The 23502-nt window shown below is 40.7% G+C and overlaps 2 long non-coding RNA genes across 3 annotated transcripts in view; both read right to left on the bottom strand.

The window, feature by feature from the left end:
• Positions 1–601: 601 nt before the first annotated feature.
• Positions 602–2654, bottom strand: LOC144073479 (uncharacterized). The gene is made up of 3 exons (XR_013300086.1): positions 2049–2654; positions 1231–1302; positions 602–889 (listed from the first exon to the last, which is right to left on the bottom strand). It is a non-coding gene; the product is annotated as an uncharacterized LOC144073479 (long non-coding RNA).
• An 836-nt stretch (positions 2655–3490) lies between these two features.
• LOC144073456 (uncharacterized) overlaps positions 3491–23502 on the bottom strand; it is a 50317-nt gene continuing 30305 nt past the window's right edge. Inside the window, exons 4-5 of one of the 2 annotated variants that reach the window (XR_013300082.1) lie at positions 13279–13433; positions 3491–3887 (exon numbers count right to left, since the gene is read on the bottom strand). This is a non-coding gene — a long non-coding RNA (uncharacterized LOC144073456). Of the gene's footprint in view, positions 3894–13278; positions 13434–23502 lie in introns of both variants that reach the window. The other variant, XR_013300083.1, reaches the window with a different exon arrangement.

Raw genomic sequence — 23502 nt, forward strand, 5'->3', positions numbered from 1 at the left:
ATCTCCTCACTGGTACTTGTAATTATAGAGCAGGAGACTCCAACTCCAGTCCTCAGGCACCTGTCCAGTATGTTTTCCATATCTCCCACTGCATCTGAATCAAATGATCAACTCATCAGCAAACTGTCTATGAGCTTGATCACAATCATTTGATGTGTTGGATGACATGGAAAATAGACTGGATAGGAACCATTGAGGACCCCTGTTATAGACACTTAGATTATTTTTGAGTCTCTCTGCAGCAGACAAAGAAAAAGCCATCATTGGGGTATGTCTAATATTTCCATTTTTTCCTCCCTCGTAAGTATCCTTTTAATGTTTATATGAAATACTTAACAATATTTATTTTTAATGTTGGACATTTGACTTTTTTCTTCCAGGATTCCTCGTCCTTTTACCAATGGCTGATATGACCTACGTGAAAGCCTCAATTTTTGTGGAAAAATAAAACTTTGTTGAACTGAATGTTTTTATTCTTCATTTACCTAGCGAAAAGAATGCAAGGAACATGCCAAGATAAATATTTTTTATTAACAGGAAAACATAGTAACTCTTGCACACTTAATATCACATTGAAATGCACTCTTTTCTCCACCTGCAGACAATTTGATTAGTAATTTTAAAACACTTAGAAAATATTTTTTGAGAAAAACACTTCAAATATACACAGAAAATTTATTTTAAAAAAAAAAAGACCCATATGAGGTCTAGGTCTTTTTTCACCAAGTGTTTTAAAAAAGATAAATGCAACTCAAATCTCTTTATTTAGGGGTATGGAAAGATAATTTGGGTGAATACTCTACAATATATTAACCTCTCAGAAGACTGCCAGCATTCTCCAAAGTGCAGACACCGCATCATCTTCAAGTGGGCAACTTGGGAAGACCACCTGGACGCATGCAAAAAAAGCAAAAGTTAGCATATATAGAGACTGGAGTTCCAACAGAAAGGCTTAGGCCAGGGGTGGCCAACTCCGGTCCTCAAGAGCCGCTATCCGGTGTGTTTTCCATATCTCCCTCTTCTAGCACACCTGAATCAAATGACCAACTCATCAGCAAGCCGTCCAGAAGCTTGATACCGATCCTGATTATTTGATTCAGGTGTGTTGGTGGAGGGAGACATGGAAAACAGACCGGATGGCGGCTCTCGGGGACCGGGGATGGCGGCTCTCGGGGACCGGAGTTGGCCACCCCTGGCTTAGGCGGTTTCTTTTTTTGGAACTATTTTTACCTTGATCTGTCTGGCCCAGTCTCCTCTCAAGGTTGTGAATGTTCTGGGAACACAGGAAGCTGCATCTTGACGCTAAAACAGGAAAACTTGATTTAACCAAGCTATTTGGGAGTTGGCAAACAATTATTACAGGAAAGAGAAATCTTACACGAAATTTAATAAACGATCAAGATAAAGAATGAAAATAAGTTTGAGTGCGATTAAACATAGGGTGATGTTAACAACTCTGGGGGAAAGTTGGCTGAACAATAATTGTATAAATATTTTTGGGGTGAAAACAGAACAATTACAAATTGGAAACGGGTGATGAGCACTCACAGTGAAAACTATCATTACACAAAACACATCCGGAGCTAAGTCGTGCCTCATTTTTGAGTGAGCTTGTACCCAGCAAACTGTCTGTTGATGTCTCGGCCTTGTTTGATTAAGTTAAAAAGACACGACTACACGGCTCAATAATAGAGAAAACGGACAACATACCTTTTTGTTATTCTGCGGCCTTTGACTGTACTGTCTAACTTATAACTATGCCTTTTCTTGCTACTGTCACAATGAAATTTCCCGAATACGGGATGAATAAAGTTATCCAATCCAAGTCAAATGGGGAGCGTCATCGCGACGCTAATGCTAAGATAGCTAGTCACATGCGTCACACAGCCGGTGGGGAAAAGTAGCACAAACTTAAATTGTCAACGGTGTGCTCAACCTGGCATTAAACTAGCAGATTTGTTAGCGTTTTAGGCTCAATTGATTCCTAAAAAATCTATCAGTAGCGTGATAAAAATGCACTTAGGCGAGTAAATTGCTCTACACCTCACCTCGTCGTGCTAGTCGTCTGTTGAAAACGCTGATTGAAAGGGCCAGACACTGCGCATGTGCATAATTTACGTCACCAATAGGCGTAACCACGCCCATACTGTCACGCCATATTGAATGTGGAAAAGATGGTGGCTTGCTTACGTCGCCCATACTATCCCGCCATATTGAATGTGGAAAAGATGATGCTTGCTTACGTCGCCAATAGGCGTAACCACGCCCATCTGGTTTGTCCTCTCAAATCAAAGTCCATGTTTTGAAGATGACGTAGAATAGTTGGGATTTTTTGTGGTCTTGGTGCTATAAAACAGTATGTGAATACTACAATGAAACTCTAATACATGTTTAAATTCAAAGAGGGATGCTTTAGTAACTACAGACTCCCTCTTTGAGTAAGGCTTTAAAAAAATGATCATGTATAGTAAGGCTTTTTTTTTTTTTTAAAGAGCAAGGCTTAAAAAAAAGACCATCTATAATAACGCTTTTTTAACAAAAACAAATGACCATGTATAGTAAGGCTTTTTAAAAAAGACCATTATAGCAAGGCATTTTTTTAAATGACCATGTATACTCAGGCTTTTTTTAATGACCATATATAGTAAGGCTTTAAAAAAAAGACCATGTATGGTAATGCGGTTTTTTTTTTGATAAAAATGACCATGTATACTCAGGCTTTTTTGATGACTATGTATAGTAAAGCTTTTTTTTTTATAAAGATAACCATGAATTTAGTAAGGCTTTTAAAAAAAGACAACATATAGTAAGGCTTTTTTTTTAAAAAAGACCATGCATATATAGTAAGGCTTTTAAAAAAATGACCATGTATACTAAGGCTTTTTTAACCAAAAAAATGACCATGTATGGTAAGGCTTTTTTTTTAAAACACCATGTATAGTAAGGCTTTTTTTTAAAAGACCATGTATAGTAAGGCTTTTTTTTTTTAAAGACTATGTATAGTGAGGCTTTAAAATTGAAATAAGTATAACTCTTTTACATTTTTTGAATTGGATACTGGCATGTTAATGATACTTGTTGGTTGGTTACAACGATGGTTATATTCAAATTGGATTTCAGTCTCAGAACTTAGCTTGTCATGTAAACGTGAACTCAATTTGACCTTCTCCAAAATTTCCCACCTCCACCTGTTTAATGTTACAGAGTTTGTCCACAAATAGTTCTTCTCTTAGATTTATCTAAGCCTTCACAACAGATGTTTGAATTGGAAAACTGATATTTAAAAGGACCGCGACATCATGGTGTTCATGTTGTCAGCAAGCCACCACGCTTGCATACCTGTCAACCTCTGCCGATAACTGCCCTTATAAATGATTATGATTCCCCTTACAAACCCCCAAAAAACCTTACAAACACCGTACGAGTCGTACGGTGTTTGTAAGGTTTTTTGGGGGTTTGTAAGGGGAATCATAATCATTTATAAGGGCAGTTATCGGCAGAGGTTGACAGGTATGCGCTTGTGACTTTTGTTTTCGAGCTCCTGTTTACCACTTGAATTTGACACAGTTAGAAATGCGTGGATGTTTACAGGTCAGATGAAGTTCAAGTGTAAAGCTTTTCATGCATTTCAAGTGCAGCCTGAAATCTGATCCAAAAGCAATAAAAAATAAGCGTTGAGAAAAAGGCTACTAACTAGAGACAAAAACAATCTAGTTTTGATAAGTTAACAATTTCTCAAGACGCTTCTCAGTTGGCCACGAGAACGTCCACTTTGGAGTCTGGCGTTGATCCAGAGCGAGGCTCTCCGGGGAGGCGCGTGGGGGTGCAGCAGACAGCCAGCCAGTCCGCGTGGTCCAGGTGCTGCGCCTCGGGGAGGGTCTGCTCTTCTGTTCCTCATTATCGCAGAGAGAGGGAAAGAGAGAGAGAGTGAGAGAAGCAGTATTAGCGCATCATTACTCATCCACTCAAGCATTTGGGAGCAGGTCCTTCCCTCCTCTGTCGTGAATGTGGACCGCTCTCCAAGCTAAAGTCTAGACGCTTCTCAACGCCAACATAGTGAACATAGTGTCCTTGAGATAGTTTGACAGATCTAAGCACATCAATTAATCAAAGATTTACTGTAAATCCATTCATTTTCTATCCCACGGAAAGATGGTGCCTAGTGAATTCAGGTACTCGGACGTTTGGTCGCCGGACTTTTGGTCGCCAGACTTTTGGTCGCCGGACGTTTGGTCGCCCGGAAGGTTATTGATAATTACCATTTAAAATTGTTGCTCAAATTCCCTAAATACAAACTGCAAATTATTATTTAGTCATACTTAATGCCCTATTAATTATTAGGCTAAAGAAAAGCTCCAAATGTCCCGTACTTTTATTGTGTTTTGTTGGACAACGTGTTAAGACCCTGACTGACGTAGCTTCTTAAAGGGACAACGCAAGGCACATTGTTGGCTTTGATTGATGCGTAGACCGTGTTGTTTTACCTTGTTTTGTCGCCGGTTGTTTGGGTCCGGGCGACCAAACGTCCGCGACCAAAAGTCCGGCGACCGAACGTCCGGTCACGTGAATTCATACTCCAATTCAGGGGCGGTATACCTGTGACCCTTGTGAGGATAATGAATGAATGAATTCTACAATTCAGACATTTTTCAATTAACCTAGCCTGTATGTTTTTGCATTGCGAGGAGAAAGATCATCCTGACTTGACCCCAGAGCCAAGACTCAAAGACGAGTCCTCAGGGTTGTGGCTCCTCGCTACCCGTTTATCCTCAAGAAAAAAATCTATCCTTATTCCCCATGTCTATTCTTCACAGTGTTATTTTCAAATTTAGTGTTCAACTTAACTGACTTCTTACCATTGACTGTGATAGACATCCAAGCCATTTGGACTGAGAGTTGGCAGTATTAAAGACGTTTTTTTTTTACGTCTGCAAGGTCGCTCCCTTGTGAAAAAAACTTTTGTAAACATATATCTATATAAATATATGTTTTTTTTTCTTTTTCATTGATTTTTTTGTTTGCTGCTGCTGGTTCTAAGATTTTACTTCGTCTTATTAAACGACACAAGTCAGAATAACGGTGTCTTCAATGTCAAACATAACCACAATAATCAAAATGCTATAAGCATGAAAGTGTTAGGTTATCATTGTACACAAATGTGGAACATCTTATGTGTTATGGAGCTTTTTTTGTCGATAAGCATCTTTTTCAGAAAACAACAGCAGCACTTTTACACTGGATTATGTTTTCCTTTTTTTTTGTTTTGCATTCAAAAAGCAGTTAAACGGTATCGGCGGAGACAGGTGAGTGACGGTCGAGGGGTCATCCCAGAAACCTTGAGGGGATTTCAAGTCGTGCGCAAAAGACCTAAACAATTAGCCAGACATCAGTGTTTCACCAGTCCTTGTGGACACAACTCTCGCCATTTAAGTTATTAAGGCCGCCCGTCAAGTCGACCAGGGAGGGGGCTTTGCATTACCTCTAGACGGCTTAAATTCCATGGCATCAACGTAAACAAGGCCCCCGAAAACAATATGGGCAAACATTAATAACATGAGTTGTTGTCGAGCGCAAGTACGTGTATTAAAAGAGCTGTCAATCACTGGTAGAAACTTCAAAGTGCGTCAGTAACTGCAAATGCAATAGTAGGAGTTCTTTTGAGTTCATGCAACACTGTCTAATCACTATTCAGTCAACAACGAGTATTTTCCATAATCGAGTATCATCTGTTGATGATATTATTTCCCCAATTCATTGATTAATTTCCATTCCTTTACTTAAAAACAGGACATCACTTCCAATTGACAGAGCATAAAATGTACAATATTAAGTGTGCAATATTAAAGATAAATATTCTCTCTGTAGGAGATTTTATTTACAAAGCGGATTGCATGGTCCACGCATTATTCAAATTTAACTATTAGGTCGTAACGTGTTTCTTTTTCAGTATCAGTGCAATGCACCATGGGATCTATTTGTTTTCTAGTGACCACTGTGTATTAAAACTATCTCAACACTGTGTGTGTGTGTGCGCACTAGCATTCGGACTAGAAGTCCAAATGAATGCCAGGTACTTCGCACAAGTCCAATAATCTGCTGCAGATGGCGGCGTCTATATTTGGTAAGAAAAGTCGACGTAATCACGCTCACACATGTGCGCTTGTTCCTGACTGAGCGCCAATGACAAGTTTTACAAGTTTGTTTTTGTTACTGCAGTTAACTCAACTCCACTGAGGAATCTGGAGTATTTTGCATCTCAAACAGCGGTGAATAGAACTTGACGTGGTGGCTAAAGCATGCAAGACACTTTATCATGTACTTCTAAACTCTAATGGGGTCTAATATGAGCAATAATTGGTCTTACCAGTGTGAATAACGTAAATTTGACATGCCCTGCAAGCCATGTAAAAACTTTAAATCAGTTTCAATCAGACACTTTTCGGACGAACTCCTGTTTTTTAGCTGTCAACAAAATCAAATGGGTGTAGAGTGTAAATGGTAACATATTTGAATTTAGTTATTACAGTTTATTTCTGATCACATCACCGGAATTCTTACCCATACAGATACGTTCTTCTCTGCAAAGGCGTAAGGACCACGTCCAACTGTCTGAGATCTTTTTTGTTCTGTGACCCTGTTAGTAGTAAGCAAGGACACCTTTTTTAGACTTATACATTTTACCCTTCTAAAGCATTTCTTATTACTTTCGCACAAAATATGCACTTCATTTATTCTGTTAGTATACTAATCAACTCATGACCTATAAATATATAATCCTTCAGTTGGGACTCCGAAAAAAATTGGGGTGCATTGGGACTGTTGAAAATTATGGTCTTCCTCAGTGTCATAGCTTCTTAATTGAGTGATTCTTTCACATCCTATTAGAAGCATCAGTGAATGGTCACCATCACCGTAAAGAGCAGCCAATGAGTGAAGAACTACTGACGGAATCAACCCCACATCCCGATGACATCATCAATGGGTCGCCACATCTACGTCACGATTAACAGACAACCGGCCCAATGGTGCAATCTTAAAATGCAAACCCTCTAAACCCCCTTAGACTTGTTGTCCCTGCGTCACCCTCATCATCCCGAAAGCCCCCACCCACCCAAGACATGTCTAATCAGATCTTTGCTCATCTCCGAATCCACTCAGGAAGGATGAGAGGTGTTTATGTGGGTGGGAGGGGAGCAAGAGAGAGGTAGGGGGTCAATAAAGCACAAGATGACGCAATTAATGTCAAATTAATGCTCCTCGTCGGTGTCGACATCGCCTCCCACTTCCTCAGTCCCTCTTCCTCTCCCCCTGCTTTAGTTCCTCACGCCCCTATCTCAGCTTTACTTTAGATCACTGTGTGCTAATAGGGGCTGTGGGGTGGGGGTGGATGGAGAATGAGGGAGGCACATCTTCATCCTGATTGGTGTCTCTAATTACGGCTTGATACTAAAGAGTAATTAATGAGTTTGTGGCTGATGGCAGCAGCTTTGGAGCGTCAGCCTTCGATGGCGGTGGATAAGAGCTGTTTGCGACCTCCCCTGGGACGCCCGCGTGCATAAATAACGCAATAGTGCCTTCGAATATTAACAGCCCCTCTATACACCCCCGACCACCCCCACCCGTTGACAGCAGGAAGGTGAACTTAGGTAAAATACTTTCCACAAGAAAGGAGAACAAGTTTGTCTAGATAACAAAAGGCATTCTAATTGCAATTAATGTTTGGAGGAGTTTTTATATGTTCTGTAGTGAATTTATCAAATTAATGCTGTAGTCTTAATCCATTCACAGCCAATTAGTGCTATTAGTGGTCGTGATTTTATTTTTATTTTTTTACACAATATCAACAGCAAGTAACCCCAAAATGCCACCAAATCAGTAGGAAGTGACCTAAAATGCCCCCAACGGCCTGTATTCTTCCAAAATGAACAGGAATTGAATCCATAACGCCCCAAAATTTACAGTATATGTGACAGTGTGTTTGCTGACCATAGACACTGTTTAATTCGGTCCAAATAAAAGTGTTATTCATAGATATAAAAAAAAATATCGATGTAAAATCGGCCAATGCCTCTTAAAAAGTCATGACGCTTGTCTCGGACACGTGATACGTTACTCCTAAAATAAGCTGATAAACTAAATGTGTAGAAAAGTTCATGTCTTTGGAGAGTTATTTTGTCAAAGAAATAAGACAAACTGCCTCCAGGAGAAAGCTTCTTCTGACAGACAATATCAAGGGTCCGACTTCAAATACGGTTTCACCGAATGACTCTTCCAAAAAGTCAGTATGCCCAATATGTCTCGACAAGCAAGCAAATAAAGCTTTCAAAACTTTCTGGACACGTGAAGAGCACGCAGCCTGGATTAATATACAACCCTATAAATTTTTTGAAGGGGGGGAGAAAGACTGAATTAATACATAAACTACAGGGTGTTCCAAAACATTTGACCGATTTTGTACGCCAATAATTTTGACAATTTTTGTTGGAATGGCCTCAAATTTTCACAGCTTTTGTAAAAACGTTTCAAGTTTTAGTGTGTAAGGTTTGGCATTTCTATCTTTTCAGGTAAAGAAATGCCGTGCACTTAAAAAGAAAAGGCATTCTGCATGTTAGAGTATACTCGGACACAGTCACCGAAGAGACTGCAGTGTGCCTTCTTCACATATTTTGCAAAGAAGGCAGCAACTACAAAACAAATTAAGTCTTGGCACCAAAAATTTCAAGAGAAGGGCTGGAATGTGGGTTTCCATAATTGCTCTTCTAACACTCTTCTTCCGAGAACTACGCAGGAAGGCTTCACGAACCTGCTCCACTGTCTCTTCTGTCTCAAATTTATTATCCTATGAAATGGGGTCAAACATTTTGGAACACCCTGTATTTGCGGGCCAAACTCAATGAAAAATATGCACCAAAGAGGTAAAAGTATAGGTGGTACTCAAAATATCGGAGCTACCAGGTACTGTCCACTGATTCACAATCTTGGTGCCCCTCTTTGGCGCCAAGTGAAACCCTGGTGCAATGCTTACAGCACCCGGTATTCCCAGGCAGTCTCCCATCCAAGTACTAACCAAGCGAGGACGTAAGAATTATTGAAGGCCATCATGTCAACAAATGCGGCTGAGATGTTTGCAAATGAATCCAGGTTGGATAAGTCACTGCAGGAAAGCTTCAACTGATTCAGCCCAATGGTGAGTTATATCTTCACGCACTTAACATTTGTTTTCATGCCATGTGAGAGGAATGTTGTCTTTGCCAGTGGAGAGGACTACAAAGTCACCGAGGCCCCCCTGGTACTTGTCCCCGTGGCAGAGCTCTGCTATGGGACTCCCTAGCAGGAAGTAACCAGAGGCATGGCTTTGACAACAAGGATGGTTGCGTTTGGAGGGCATTATTTTTTGGCGAGCGAGTCCGACTAGGCAATCAGGATTTCGGATAAGGGGTGCGTGAAAGGGCATCCATCACAGTGTCGCTTTGCCCACCGGGCGGCCCGCCCAGCCAATCGCATCATTTCCGACACACATTGTCGACATATGCGCAAAAACAAGAGTGCAAGCCCAAATCTATTGCCGGCTCCCTTGCCTTCTAGACACATTTGCCATGTCACACACACACACACACAAATGCAGTTCTATTCTCTGGGCTGCAAGGCAGGATACAGTGTGTAATGCATTGCCATTGCAGTGCACTGGTGCTTGCGGGTTGTGTACGTGTGTGGTGGTGGTGGGCGTAGTCCAGTCTAGACGGAGGCGATAGACATCTCATTAGGCCCTCCTCTGCAGCCGCCACCGGCAAATATTGCGTCCTTGCTCCGGGTGGGGCGGTGGGTGGTGCTGGTGGAGCTAGAGCGGCACAAATGAGGGGCCAGGAGGGGGCGACAATCAAAGGCCAAGTCAAGTGATGAGAGAGAGATGCACATTAGACAATGATAATAGCAATAATTGTCTTGATCCTTCAGGAGAGCCCCCCCCACTCCCCTCCTGTGTTCCTACTTTCTAATGCTCCCATTTCTTTTCCTCCCCCTCCATCTTGCCTCCTGCTGCTGTTCCACTCTTAATTAATTTCTCAGCACTAAAGCCCACAGCTCCGGCTCGCATTCAGCACCATCTCAAACCAATCTCGGGTACTCGAGACAGTCCCGACCGGCCTCGAATCACATTTCCGATGTTGAGGTCCAGCGTGCGACAGCGACACCCAAGGGTATTCAGTCACATGCTCCAGTCACTTTAATGACAGCGAGTCGTGCATATTTTTGTGAGCAATGAACTGTCAATTGATTAAAAAAAATTCGCGTTATGAGCGAAAATTTGAGTTACGCTAGGTGGTGGCAGCTAACTACGCAACAAGCAGCAGTTCTAGGCAAAATCTTAATCAGGCATGCATGAGGTTCCTCACATTTCCGCAAGCTAAAACAAAAGAATTGGTCCTAAAGTTCGAACAGCCGATAGTTTGTTTACTGATGAGCAAAAACATGCGGCAATCGGTTCTGTTTTCTAGTCAAATTTAGTCGTCTTTCTACAGTGCTACGTGGACGCTTACGGGATTAAATTCCGAATATATGACTCAGAAGACAACACGTGTCATTTGTCTTATTATATTAACCATCCCTTTGTTCAAAAGACATCATTTAAATAAAATGTTCTTTGGTTTTGAAAGTATAATCGCTTGTTCATAAACGGAATCAATGGTTTTACAGTTTTTCTCTTTTGGAGGCTTAAATATAGAATTAACATTTATAGAGTGGTTGCTTTGGTTGAAATCTTGAGATACAAGACCCGAGGCCACATTACAAAAAAAGCAAATATTTTACGATTAGCAACAACAACAAGAAAAACATGAAAACAAGATATACACTTAGCGATAAAAACGCATAGCAACACATTACGCCAAATGAGTCGACTTTGTCCCTCTGACTGACCATTATCTTCTTCCCTAATTCCCAAGGTAAGGCCCACCTGAGGGCTTTCCCTAAAGTGCTCACCAAAGTTATTTTTTGCATCAAGGCACGCTGACCTGATGATTATCACTGCGCGCACGCACACACACGCCCCAGGGTGGTCTCATCCCCTTGACTGGTACACAAATGAAGATTGCAGAAAAACACTCTTTTAAAGGAGGCTAATTAAATGCGTTTAAAGATCGAGTTGGGGAAAACTGTAAAAACGTGGTAAAGGTGTCCAAGTGTTATTGCTGTCGATTTTCATACAGCGCTTTTGGTGTGCAACATATTTCACACAATAAACAAGGGTTGCCTGTATTTGTACGAATCTGACATGAGCGACTGTAAAGCACTGAGAGGAAGGATGGTCGGACAAAGGAAAGTAGGAATGAATCTCCAAGGTCGCCTGGCAGCGGTTGCAAAACTGGGTGAGAATTGGGAGGGAGGAAACGCCTGCGAGGATCTCAAGGCCTGTTGGTGCATTGTGACTCTCCTCAAGGGAACCAATTGCTTTTGGCCTTTGTGTATCACCTTTAACCACACTGGCCACCAATTGTAGTGCGGCTAGAAGCCCAGCGTGCACTCTTCTCTCCCATCTTTTCACATAAATCGTTGAAAGACACTTTAGCTACACGCCTTCAATCCTTTCATTTTCACTCGGGAATATTCTTGAGTGGCTGTTTAAAAAAAAGTTTGGCGGAGGAGTGGGTGACATCTGACATCTCAACAAATAAACTAGTAATGGATTTACTATCAATGAATGCAGCATGATTATATTTATACTGTATTGGTCATACTAAAAAGTCGAACATCTCAACAAATAAACTAGTAATGGATTTACTATCAATGAATGCGGCATGGTTATATGTACCAGTGGCGGGCCGTCAGGGCCTTCAAGGCCTTCTCTGCTGGCCTAAGAAATATCTGAATCATATATTATATTTTGTCCAGCAATACTTATTAAATAATTCCAAATTGTCTGTTAGCTTCCCTTTGCTTTCCCCCCTGGTTCCACTGCTTCCAGATGTGTGTTTTCATATTGAAGCATTTAACCAATCAGATTTCAGCAATTATTTGTTGCCAGGGTCAGAAATCTGCCTCAAGGCCTTCACAATCAGTTCTGCAGGCTCTGCTGCACTAAACAAGCTTCGATAAGACTGTTGCTTTAACCAATCAGATTTTGAGTTGGCAACACCACAATGCCTTGTCACAGGCGTAGGGGTACGTCATCGCTTTCACCAACTATGATTGGCTAGTGATTAGCCAGAGCTACCAAACTGTATTTGGAGCGAGCTGCACAAGCAAATATATTGTTGTGTTGATTTAAAGCCAATTTCAAGACAGACTATTCCAGAAATACGACAGGACAGGCTCGACTTTCATCATTGGCTTCGATGGCGATAGAAAAGAAGGAAGAAAGAAAGGAGGATGGATATTGTGTACAGTTAAAAAGGATTTTTGGTGACTAAAATATGGCTATATTCCGAAATAATATTTCAATTGTGGGCCCGGTTCGGATATCTGAAAAGCTCCAGTGTTTGTATTTAAGCTCCAGTGTTTGTATTTAATCACTAAATGCTGCTAGGAAGTGGATTTTACCCCATTTTAGTGCAATTTTTGCCATTTCGCCATTGACGTCCATCGCTGTCTTTTCCCGGGGAAATCACCTCCCTGGCCCGGTTGTCTGAAAAGCTCCAGTATTTGTATTTAATCAATAAATGCTGCTAGGAAGTGGATTTTACCCCATTTTTGTGCATTGATTTATTGATTATTTTTTATGTGTCGCAGCTGTATCTGCAGTAGAGATTTTATAGCCATAAAATTGTTTTTGAGGGTTGGATTGATTCGTTGAAGGCGCTACGAGAAAATGCACGGACCACCACTGATATTTACACTGTATTGGCCACACTAAAAAGTCATATTTTTTCCCTACCAAAGTCATTTTTTAAGGATAAACCATATTTTTGTAGAAAACACCATTTTTGATAACAAAAGTGGTATGTGTGAAAAGCCATAAAACGATCATCTTAAGAGACTAAAGAATATATTAGGTTCGAACTCATGAAAATGCAATATGATAGCAAACGAGAGGGGGTGGGGGGTGAAAAGTCCAGATATGTAGTTTGTTCTCCTTGGGAGGGATTTGTCTCAAAAACATTCACACAAACACATCCGTGATTCACACATCAAAACGCGTTGGTTGGCAGTCCGTTGGAGTGACGTGTCAACATTTCCCATTCACAAAAATGTACGATACACGCAATTTTACATATTTGTCACGGTCTCACCAACAATATTGTGATATGATATTTGCAGGTGTTGATTCTGGAGGAGCATACTCACCTTGCACTCTGCTTCCGTGAGCAAGCACGCTTCTCCACGTGACGTCCGCACGGGTTGAATGTTCTCCACTGCATGCCCGATGAAATTTTCAAACCACATCGATGCTTCCGCACAAAGGAACGTTGTAGACAAGCTACCTGATCATGTTTTCTTTTCTGGAAAAATAAGAATAAGATTTTTTTTAAATGAAAACACATTGCATTTGAAGGTATCACTGTATTTTCCACAAATGAACTTGTTAAGGATGGAGTATTCTTGAGCTCAAAATCTACTTTTCAATGTAAAAATACACTGAAATTCTCAAGATTTTTCCTCTCCTCCTATGCGGTGAACAATGAAAAGAGGAACACTTGACTTTTCTTGCCACGCGCTTCCCAGCGCGTCCAACGAGGCCTCGTTTACTCGTCGGACACGCTCTGCCTCCTCGCCTGCTTAAATGAGCCACAGGGGAGCATTAGACGAGAGATAACCAAGCGGCGTCCGCTTTCGCCGCTCAACTCGCTTCTCACGCTGATGGGGCCTGATGCATCAAATTAACACCTCGCCACGAACGCAAATGTTCGCCTTTGCCTACCTCCTCGGTTCATCTGACATCTCGTAGGATCCGGCACTTATTTGAAAAGCCCTTTTGGCCCATGTGGAAATGATTATTTCATAGTCTGGAAAAAGCCGGACAGCCGGTCATCTCCAATTAGATACAGTGGAAGCCGGTGTTTAATGTTTTATCATAGGTCCCGTGTCAAACCCATTTTGGTCACGGGCCAAATTCTCATTATGGTTTGGCCATTAACGCTGCTAATACCAGATATGAATCAGGCTAAACATAATGTGTTTTGTAACAGGAAAACTTGTAATAATAGAGTCAAATAAAAGTATGCTTCACAAAAATACACTAAAGACATCAAGTTAGGGTGGCTCGGTGGAGCGAGTGGTTAGGGCATTGGCCTCAGAGCTCTGGGGTCCTGGGTTCAAGTCCAGGTTGGTCTGACCTTTGTAGAGTTTGCATGTTCTCCCAGGGCCTGCGTGGGTTTTGTCCGGGTACTCCGGTTTCCTCCCACATTCTAAAAACATGCATGGTAGGCTGATTGGACACTCTAAATTGCCTTTAGGTATGGGTGTGAGTGTGTATGGTTGTCCGTAATATGTAATGTGTTTACATTTAAAACTAAAACTTCTTCATAGTATTTAAAGGATAAGACGTGTAAGTAATATTTCAAAGGAAATTCTCCGTTGTTGCTTCATTTTACCAGACACAGGGTTTATGTTCGCAAGATAATGGTATCATGTCATTAAAAGGATGTAAGAGAATCAAATCTATAAAAAAAACAGAATAAAAAGATGGCTTTGTGTGGATGGATTTTGAAGGCGTACAAAAGAAGCCCATTGTCAGCACGTCTAGCCAAATAATACTTCAACAGTCAGCCTCAATGTAGATTTCTAACCTAATTATGAAGGTATTAAAGCATTTCAGCAGGATGGAGGATGATGTCCAAGAAATCACTTTGCCTTCATTTCAAAGCAGTCAATTATATGCGGTGCAGCCTTTGCAATGATGTGGACTCTGCATCAGTCAATTGTGATGAAGAAGCTGAGCCGAAATCTACGCCCTGACCCTCACCTATGATCACGAACTATGGCTTGTGACCGAAAGAAAAAGCGTGAGAAATGAGATTCTTCCGCAGGGTGTCCGGGCTCACCCTTAGTGATAAGATGACAAACTCGGTCATCCAGTAGAGCTCAGAGTAGAGCCACTGCTCCGCTGCATCAAGAGGAACCAGATGAGGCGGCTTGGGCATCTGATTACGATGTCTCCTGCACCCTGAATTGGTTGGCAGCCAATTGCAAAGCATTCACAGGTTGCTGGAGCCAAACCCAGAACCCTTTGGCCGAGACACAGACTACACTATACCCCAGTGTGGATACTAGTCAGTCAATGGTAGGGCCCACACAGAGACAGACAATCATATCCACTCACAATCACACTACCACCTAGTGGAAATCAATTACACGCTACCCGCACCAAAGTCAGCCGAAAGAGCCACTGCACCATCAGGTGGTTGCTCATAATTGGATTGGATAACTTTATTCATCCCGTATTCAGGAAATTTCATCGATAATTTCATTCATAAAATCATTCATAATAGTGATCAACTCAAAAATGTGACAAAATCAAGAGATAAAATAGCAATAAACTTAATGACAAAACACATAGAGCAAAGGTGAGTACACCCCCCTTAGTGATATTGACCAAAAGAACCAAGATATCCCTTAACCCACAGTTTGAAATCACAGGAAATAGCAAAACAAAATTGCACAACAAAATCATAGAGGATATTCTTTCGACTTGAGTTTATATTTTAAAATTGACATTGTAGGACTTTTATGTATAAAATCCTTCTAAATTCTCAAGAGAAAATGCTCATTAATGACGGATCCCTAATGAGTGAGGAAAACGTATTGCTAATGTTCTCCTCACTTGATGCACTTGAGCCGTTTGTTCGCAGCCAATCCTCTGGGGTGTCATGACAACCGTGATTGAACGTTTACTTGTGACATCAGTCGTCATCGGTCGTCTCTCGGGGACGGCCTTATTCAATTCTTGCCACTCTCACGTGTGGAATAACATCATTATCGCATTAAGGTAATGACATCACATCAAGCCCCAGCGCCCCACACCCCCACCAGCACCCCCCGGGTCATGCCTCCCACAGAAACGGCGAATAGTTGGACGACGCAGACGGCGACTGTTCCCTCCAACCCGTGAACAGCAACGCTAATTGAGAGCGGCATGAAATATGGATGATTTCTGCGGTGGGCCGCCCGCAGTCCCCCTGCCTCTCTTCTCTCAATCAGAAAGTCACGCGAACGCCATATTTCCTCTACTGCACTCCAATGCCAGTTGAAGACAGTTCAGGGCTACCCAGACTTTTTCAACTTACAAGCTATTGTTGGTCAAGACGTTGCAAAGTCGAAATTTGTGTTTGTAGCCTTAAGTAGGCCACTGCTTTTGATAAATTAAAAAGCACATCAGGTTTTGTGATGCCCTTGAATTTGGCAATATAAACTTACAGATGATGACAAATAAAATAAAAAAAGATTTTTTTTAATATCGATTGTTGTTTTCCAAATTTTAAACAGATATTTTCAAATGGGTTATTTTCATCTCATGTATAACTTGTCTGCTTTTTACAAGCACAATATTAAATAGTTCAATGTCACATTTCTAGTTAAAATACAAGGGTGCCCAGAGATAAGAGTTAAAATTGTTCCATGAATATGTTGGTACTACAAAACATTTTCTTAAACCATTTAAATTCAGCTAAATAAACTAGCATAAGGCAACGTTCTTTAAAAAAAACAACGCGCATTCAAATTGTTTTATGTTTGGCAATAAACTTCTATGAGGGGTGGTCATGAGTAGGATTTTCTACTGGGTTTGTGCCTCCGTCGTGACCCTGGATGTGAACTCAACGTAACCTGGAGGTTCGTGTGAAAAATGCCCCGTTTGAGGTTTGCCACACTGGTGAGACAGAGACGTTGCACACACAGACAGCAGCCTCCTCCCTCCTTTCTCCTCCCTCCTCCCGTATATCACACGGCACGTCTCCCGAATGAGGTCACACTGAACCAACACTTAAGTTGAACAACTGTGCTCGAGGAAGGTCACGTGAATCAAGGTGACTTCATGAGTCATCCAGAGGTGAGGGCAAGGATGGAGAGGTCACCATTTGGGCTTTTCTGCTTAAATGACAGGTGGAAGGGCCATGCATTAATTTTAAGTGACTTGAAACTGTGAGACTGAAGACCACCCCTCCGCCTCTTTTGTGTTTTGTCCTTTGTCGCGTCTGAGCCTCATTTGCATGATGCGTTCTTTTCAGACTCAATTGAAGTAGGAAAATGAAGCCTTTTTATCACACCGTGAAGACAATAATGCGTAAATGAACACACTCAAGAAAACATTTTCAAAAAATTAAATACAGGTATCAAAGTGCAGCTCTGAGTGTATTGAATATATGAGAAATTCAATTTAGATGTAGGGGCTTTTTCAAAATGTATACTTTATTTTAATCGCAGTAAATATTATATGCCATCAATATTTTTTTAACAACTAGTAAGTTTTATGAGGTTACAATATTTTTGAGTACATTAAACAAATGTATAATGACTTTAAATGTTTCTTATAATTATTTTAGATGTTTAATTCCTGTCTTCAGCAAGTTTAATTTTAACTAGAATTATCTCAACCTAAATCACGTATAACCTCAAACTTAAATAAAAAAATACCGCTACACATTCATGATCATCTTCCATTCCACAACCTCAAAATTACATGCTTCTCATGCCATTGCTTCATTTAGTGGTGAACATTTTGATTTAAGTTACAAAATATGGCCGCTTTCCCTCAAAGAAAAAGTACGTTTCTTATATCAGCATTATGAGAATTCTGGTACAAATTAGAATAATTTGGCCCTGCAGGGTGCCCATTCTTACAGTAGTAAACCAAACAGAATGCCTAAGATCCTTCACTGTTGCATGCATCACATGGCCAACTCATGAGAATTCCCTCAATGAATGTTGCCTGCAGTCTGCACTTTGCCTCAGCTGTCAGTCGTCTCCGTCGGTAAGCTCGCACCCCAACGTCAAGTTCATGTACATGTAGACGTGTGTGTGCGTGAACACACACTGACGCCTTACAGCATATGTGTTAGTGCGCCATCAGCTTTTTCCCTCGCTTTTTTTCCTCAACATGTAGGCTACACAGCCAGAAAAGTTCAAGCTGATAACATTGGCATGTCACGCTTTTGATACCTGCGCCTTCAGTGGCGCTCAAAAACATGCGCCGAGGTCTATCGTCCAAGTCGTCACCTCATTCGGTTTTGTGTCATGTGTGGGTTCAGATAACAGACACTTCAAGGGACTGAATATTAACTGCTAAATAAATAGAGCAGCACATGTTACTTAGCCTCAGGGTGAAACTATCGCCATTCTGATACACCAGCAGAGACATCTCTATTTTCACATATTAGTACATTTTAATGAGAACAAAGATGACAATTAAGAATGTGAATTTCTTCTGATCCAGATATCCATTAATTTTCTCCCACTTATCTGAAGTCTTCTCGCGAAGAACAGTAAGTAGCCATAGCAGGGAAGCCCAGACTTGCCTTTCCCTAGTCCCTTCATCTAGCTCTTCAGGGAGGATCCCAAGGCATTGTTTTAAAATATTCCATCGAAACGTATGCAATGATTAGTATAACAAGGTAAATATGCCAATAACATTTTTGGACTTATTCATATAAAGATGTGTCCAACCTACGGTCTACGGGCTAACTTTGAGCCAGTGCCCCATTTTCATCATCCCACAGCAAATGAGAAACTGATTTGATTGCTGCCAGCTCCTCAGTTAAGTGGAATTGGATATCCAGTGCTGTCGATAACAGCCGATTAACTGATACATATATATATTTTTTAAATCTGAACTTTATCACCCGATTCCAATCCTCTTTTTAACAAATACCATATTTTCACGACTATAAGGCGCACTTAAGTCTTAAATTTTCTCCAAAATAGACAGGGCGCCTTATAATCCAGTGCGCTTTATATATGGACCAATACTAAAATTATCACGAAAAAATAAAATAAATCAGTCGATAGGGTACACCATCCTCTATCACAACTATCACAAGCAGCCCCCGACTCTACTATTTACCACGTAGAAAAAGTACTGCGCAGTGACTGCTGGGATACATAGTTCTCTTGTCAATACACCCAGTATGACGGCGAGCACACTAATTTGGTGTTCACCGTCATTTGGACAATTGTTCAATTCGGACACAGAAAATGAGGACTTTGATGGATTTGTGGGTGATAATGACGTGAGTACATTGTAAAATGGCTAAATAAAGTACAACTGAACTCAGTTTTGCTTCAGTTGCCTTTTTAAAAACGTGTTTTAGCGTGTGTCCGTATGTTTAAGCTGGTGTATGTTTTGCCATGCCTGGCTGCGTCTTTAAAAACGGTGCGTCCTTTGTGTGTGTCAAATACAGAACTAGTACTCGTCACTGACACTGCGGCTTAAAATGCGACGCGCCATATAGTCGTGAAAATACGGTAAATATGAAACGATTTCAAGTTGGTCCTTGCATCCTATAATTTCTCTGAAAGTGACCCTCAGAGAAAAAAGTTTGGAAAACCCTAATATAGAGAGAGTATAATGTTTGATACTGCAGCAGAATCAAGCACCCTAAGCAGATGAAATGTGATCTCTTTGATGAAACCAACCTATATCGATAATGTTATTGTGGTCCTTTTCCACCTCACTTATTTGTTTTCAAATCAGTGGTTCTTGCTATGACACGTTTGATGTCAACAGATAATTTGCTTCGGTGAAAAGAAATCAAAAGTAAAAACCCTCTACAGTAAATATGTTTAGTTTGGATTTCAAATGTATCTGTCCTGAAACTTTTCTGACACGCCTGCTATGCAACTACATGGCAAATCAACATGAAACGTGACGTGTTGTGGTTTATGCTGTAGTTTTTTGACTGTGTTATAGTGTTGGAAACCCTCTAATTGGACATGCACTAGTAAGGAAAGGAGAGCAATTAGCGCCGACATGTGACGTCTCCCGCGTTCATCCTCAGCCCCTCGGCTTGGTCGTGTGCCGCAGTGGCATGCAACGCTTTCACAATGCAGCCTGCTGAATTATTGATGTGCCCACGTGAAAGTTTGATGGCTGACTCGCGGGCACGTTGGACCTGCAGGCAGGTAGCAATGCCTTCTCTCGTCAGCCAACAAACCCCTACACCCATACACGCGCGCACACAAACACTTTGGCATACCGTCCAAAGCTCCTAATGGACCTCTCTCCATTCTTGTATCTCAAACTCGGAGAGATTTGTTGGAAGTTTTCAGCAACTGTTGCACATCACACTGGGAATGGGTTGTACTTTCACTAATAGTTGGCATCCACTTACCTTGCTCGGTTGCCATGTGTTATTTAATGCTTTTGTGGCTGCCAGTTGCTGATTTAAAGTTCCACTACCACATCAGGTGGTGCTTAACTGAATTCAATAGATTGGACTTCACCGAGGCACAACCTGCAATCTTTTTTTGTAAAATAAACCTAAAAAGTGGAAAACACGGTTTCGCTGTTGCTCAAGAAGCCAGAATCAGTTACCGGAAGGGATGTAGCCGTTTAGTTTCATTACTGTGGCGGCCAGCGTTTTAGTATTTTTTTTTCAAGAGCTGTCATTGTTTTATCGGAAAAGATGCACAAAGAAGGAAGAGAAGACTAGCCAGGATTATATCCTATACTGGTCACCAATCAGTCCGAGGGCACACATAGAGAGAGACAACCATTCACACTCACAATCCATGTACGGTCGATTGGTCGCCGTCTCTTGTTTCACTGAGCCGACGTGTGATTGTATAAGAGTTTGTATGTACATGCGATGTTCCTTTAAGAAGCTACGTCAGTCAGGGTCTTAACAAGTTCTCCAACAAAAAACAATAAAAGTCCGGGAAATTTGGAGCTTTTCTTTAGCCTAATGATTAATAGGGCATTAAGTATGACGAAATAGTAATTCGCAGTTTGTATTTAGGGAATTTGAGCAACGATTTAAATGGTAATTATCAATAAACTTCCGGGCGACCAAAAGACCGGCGACCAAAAGATCGGCGACCAAAAGACCGGCGACCAATCGACCGTGTACCCTCACAATCACACCTGGTTTCTGGTTAAAGACAGATATATGCAAAATTATACTGTTATTTCAGAAAATCTGGGTACAACTTTTTTCCAAACTTATAACATAAAATATTTTCCAAATCATGATAAAATACATACAACTCTTAAAATAACTTTATGCATATGCATGTGCTTTGATTTTCTATCTACTAACCATGTATATTCAAATGACAAACCAGTTCTTCTAAAGTATGTTTTAACACTAATATGACATTAAACAAAATATGTAGCTTCTAACTTGAAATGGAAGCCATACTGGTCTGCCTCTGGCTTGCTAACAAATAGCTTCAGGCAGCTGCACACATGATGACGCTGATAAATATAAACTTTGCAGAATTTCAAGTGCTATGAGAAGCTTTTGCAATACAGCCCCAAGTCATCTGGCTATGTTTCTACAAGTACTAAGACATTAAAAGAAATAAACGCCTTTCTAATCGCACATTTAAGCTTTCAACTACGTTAATTTTTTAGGTAATATTCTTTAATTTACAAGCACCCCCAAACCCCACCGATGTGTGATGTTTTAAAATATAGTGGGGAAATGAGTGTTCATAGCCTCTAGATTTGTGACTCATGCTACCCCCTCCTTTAGCTTAGAACCCGCACAAGCCCAAAAAGAAAAGTGCCTGCGTGAACTCAGCTCGGTCCTGATGGAGCACAAATGGCTCGGAGCAGCGCCAGTTGGTCTCCGGGTGGGTTTAACAGTTTAATGGCTTCTTCTTCTCTGAACAGGCTTCACCGAAGTCTACACGCATGTTTAATAATGGACGCGAAGTGTGCAGTACGCACATACAAACTGTTCCCAGCGGTGTTCGCGCACGTGCTGCTCAAATCGAGCTTTTCTCTTTGTATTTTGTAGCTTTTTCATCTGTGTGTGGGAATTGAAAATACAGTAACATATGGCCTGAAGTTCCCCAACCTTTGACCTTTTTGAATTTGGAGCCTTTGCTGTGTCAGTATTTTTTTTTTACCTCAAAGGTTCAAAGAGATGGATGGACAGCATCTAGTACAAGGTCTTTGTGAAAGATGGTTGGTAAAAGTGTTTCAGTATGGGTACTCTAATAATGGAGAGTACAATGTATAGAATATATATATATATATATATATATATATATATATATATATATATATATATATATATATATATATATATATATATATATATATATATATATATATATAATGCAATTTGTGATACTAAAATAAAAGATAATATGTCCAACCCTACATCAGGAGTCAATTACGGGAACTTTGAAATTTGAAGGTTTGTCTTTTTAAAAATGGGACATTCCAGATTGTTTGGAAACAACAGTCATCATAATTAAGTTAATTAATTAATTAGTTAATCATGTTAAGACCTGCCGTATGCATGCATGTACATCTATGTGTATGTATGTATGTGCTTATATATATGTGTATGTACACGTATGTATGTATGTATGTGTATATATATATATATATATATATATATTTCAGCAACACGCTTATTTATTTATATATTTATTCATGTATTTATTTATTAACTTACTTATTACCTATCTATTTATGTCTAAAATGCCTTTCCTATTTCTGCATCCTCACCCTCTTGCTACTGTGACAACGAAATTTCCCGAATACGGGATGAACAAAGTTATCCAATCCCATCCAATCCAATCTGTCCATTATTTTCGTTCCACAGTAAGGAAACAATGTGAAATGATGGTGGATGGATGTTGTGAAAATTTAAGTTGCAAGCAGCATTGGGCGTGTCAAGTACACTTGTACGTCATGCACTTAAAATGTCCTAAACATTCCACCTCCAAAAGTGTGAAACGGATTTTCCCTCATGTGGTACTGTACTCCATTCCATACAGGCCTATAATGTTGTCGTCTAATAACTCAATCACAACGTCACGCATTTGTCACCATTTTGCAACCTAAACCCAACATATTAAAACGGGGAATGTGAACAAAGAATCAGCATATCTGCACACACACACACGAATACCAAATGGATGTGCTTTCCGTCTCTTGCTTAGGCACGCTGCCACCCAAAGGTGCCTGCAGGCCTATTTAAGATGCAGACTTCCATGTCCCAGTAAATGATATTAAAAGTCATATCATGAATAAATCAGTAGGCTGCCTCCTGATGCCTCCTCCATGACACATTCACATACAGGATGCAAGAGGAAGAGAAGGGGAGTTGAAGGGGGAGGTAGATGCCATCATCCCCATCACCATGCACCCGGATTATCTTGTGACACCACATTATACAGTCAATACCTTCCCCGAACTGAAATATTATGCGGCGTGCAAAAATAAGTTGCAACTGAATGGGACTCCTGCCATTTAAAGTCGAGTCACTCATAATTGGACTCTTGTGCTTTAGGCTCTATTCCTCCTCAATTGTGTGCTGTGAAGTTGGTACAACCGACACATATTTACATCATTGCTGAATTGTTAGCATCTATGTTAGTATTAACATGACATTAAAA

Source organism: Stigmatopora argus, chromosome 4 (genome assembly GCF_051989625.1).
Source record: "Stigmatopora argus isolate UIUO_Sarg chromosome 4, RoL_Sarg_1.0, whole genome shotgun sequence".
Classification (NCBI taxonomy): Eukaryota; Metazoa; Chordata; class Actinopteri; order Syngnathiformes; family Syngnathidae; genus Stigmatopora; species Stigmatopora argus.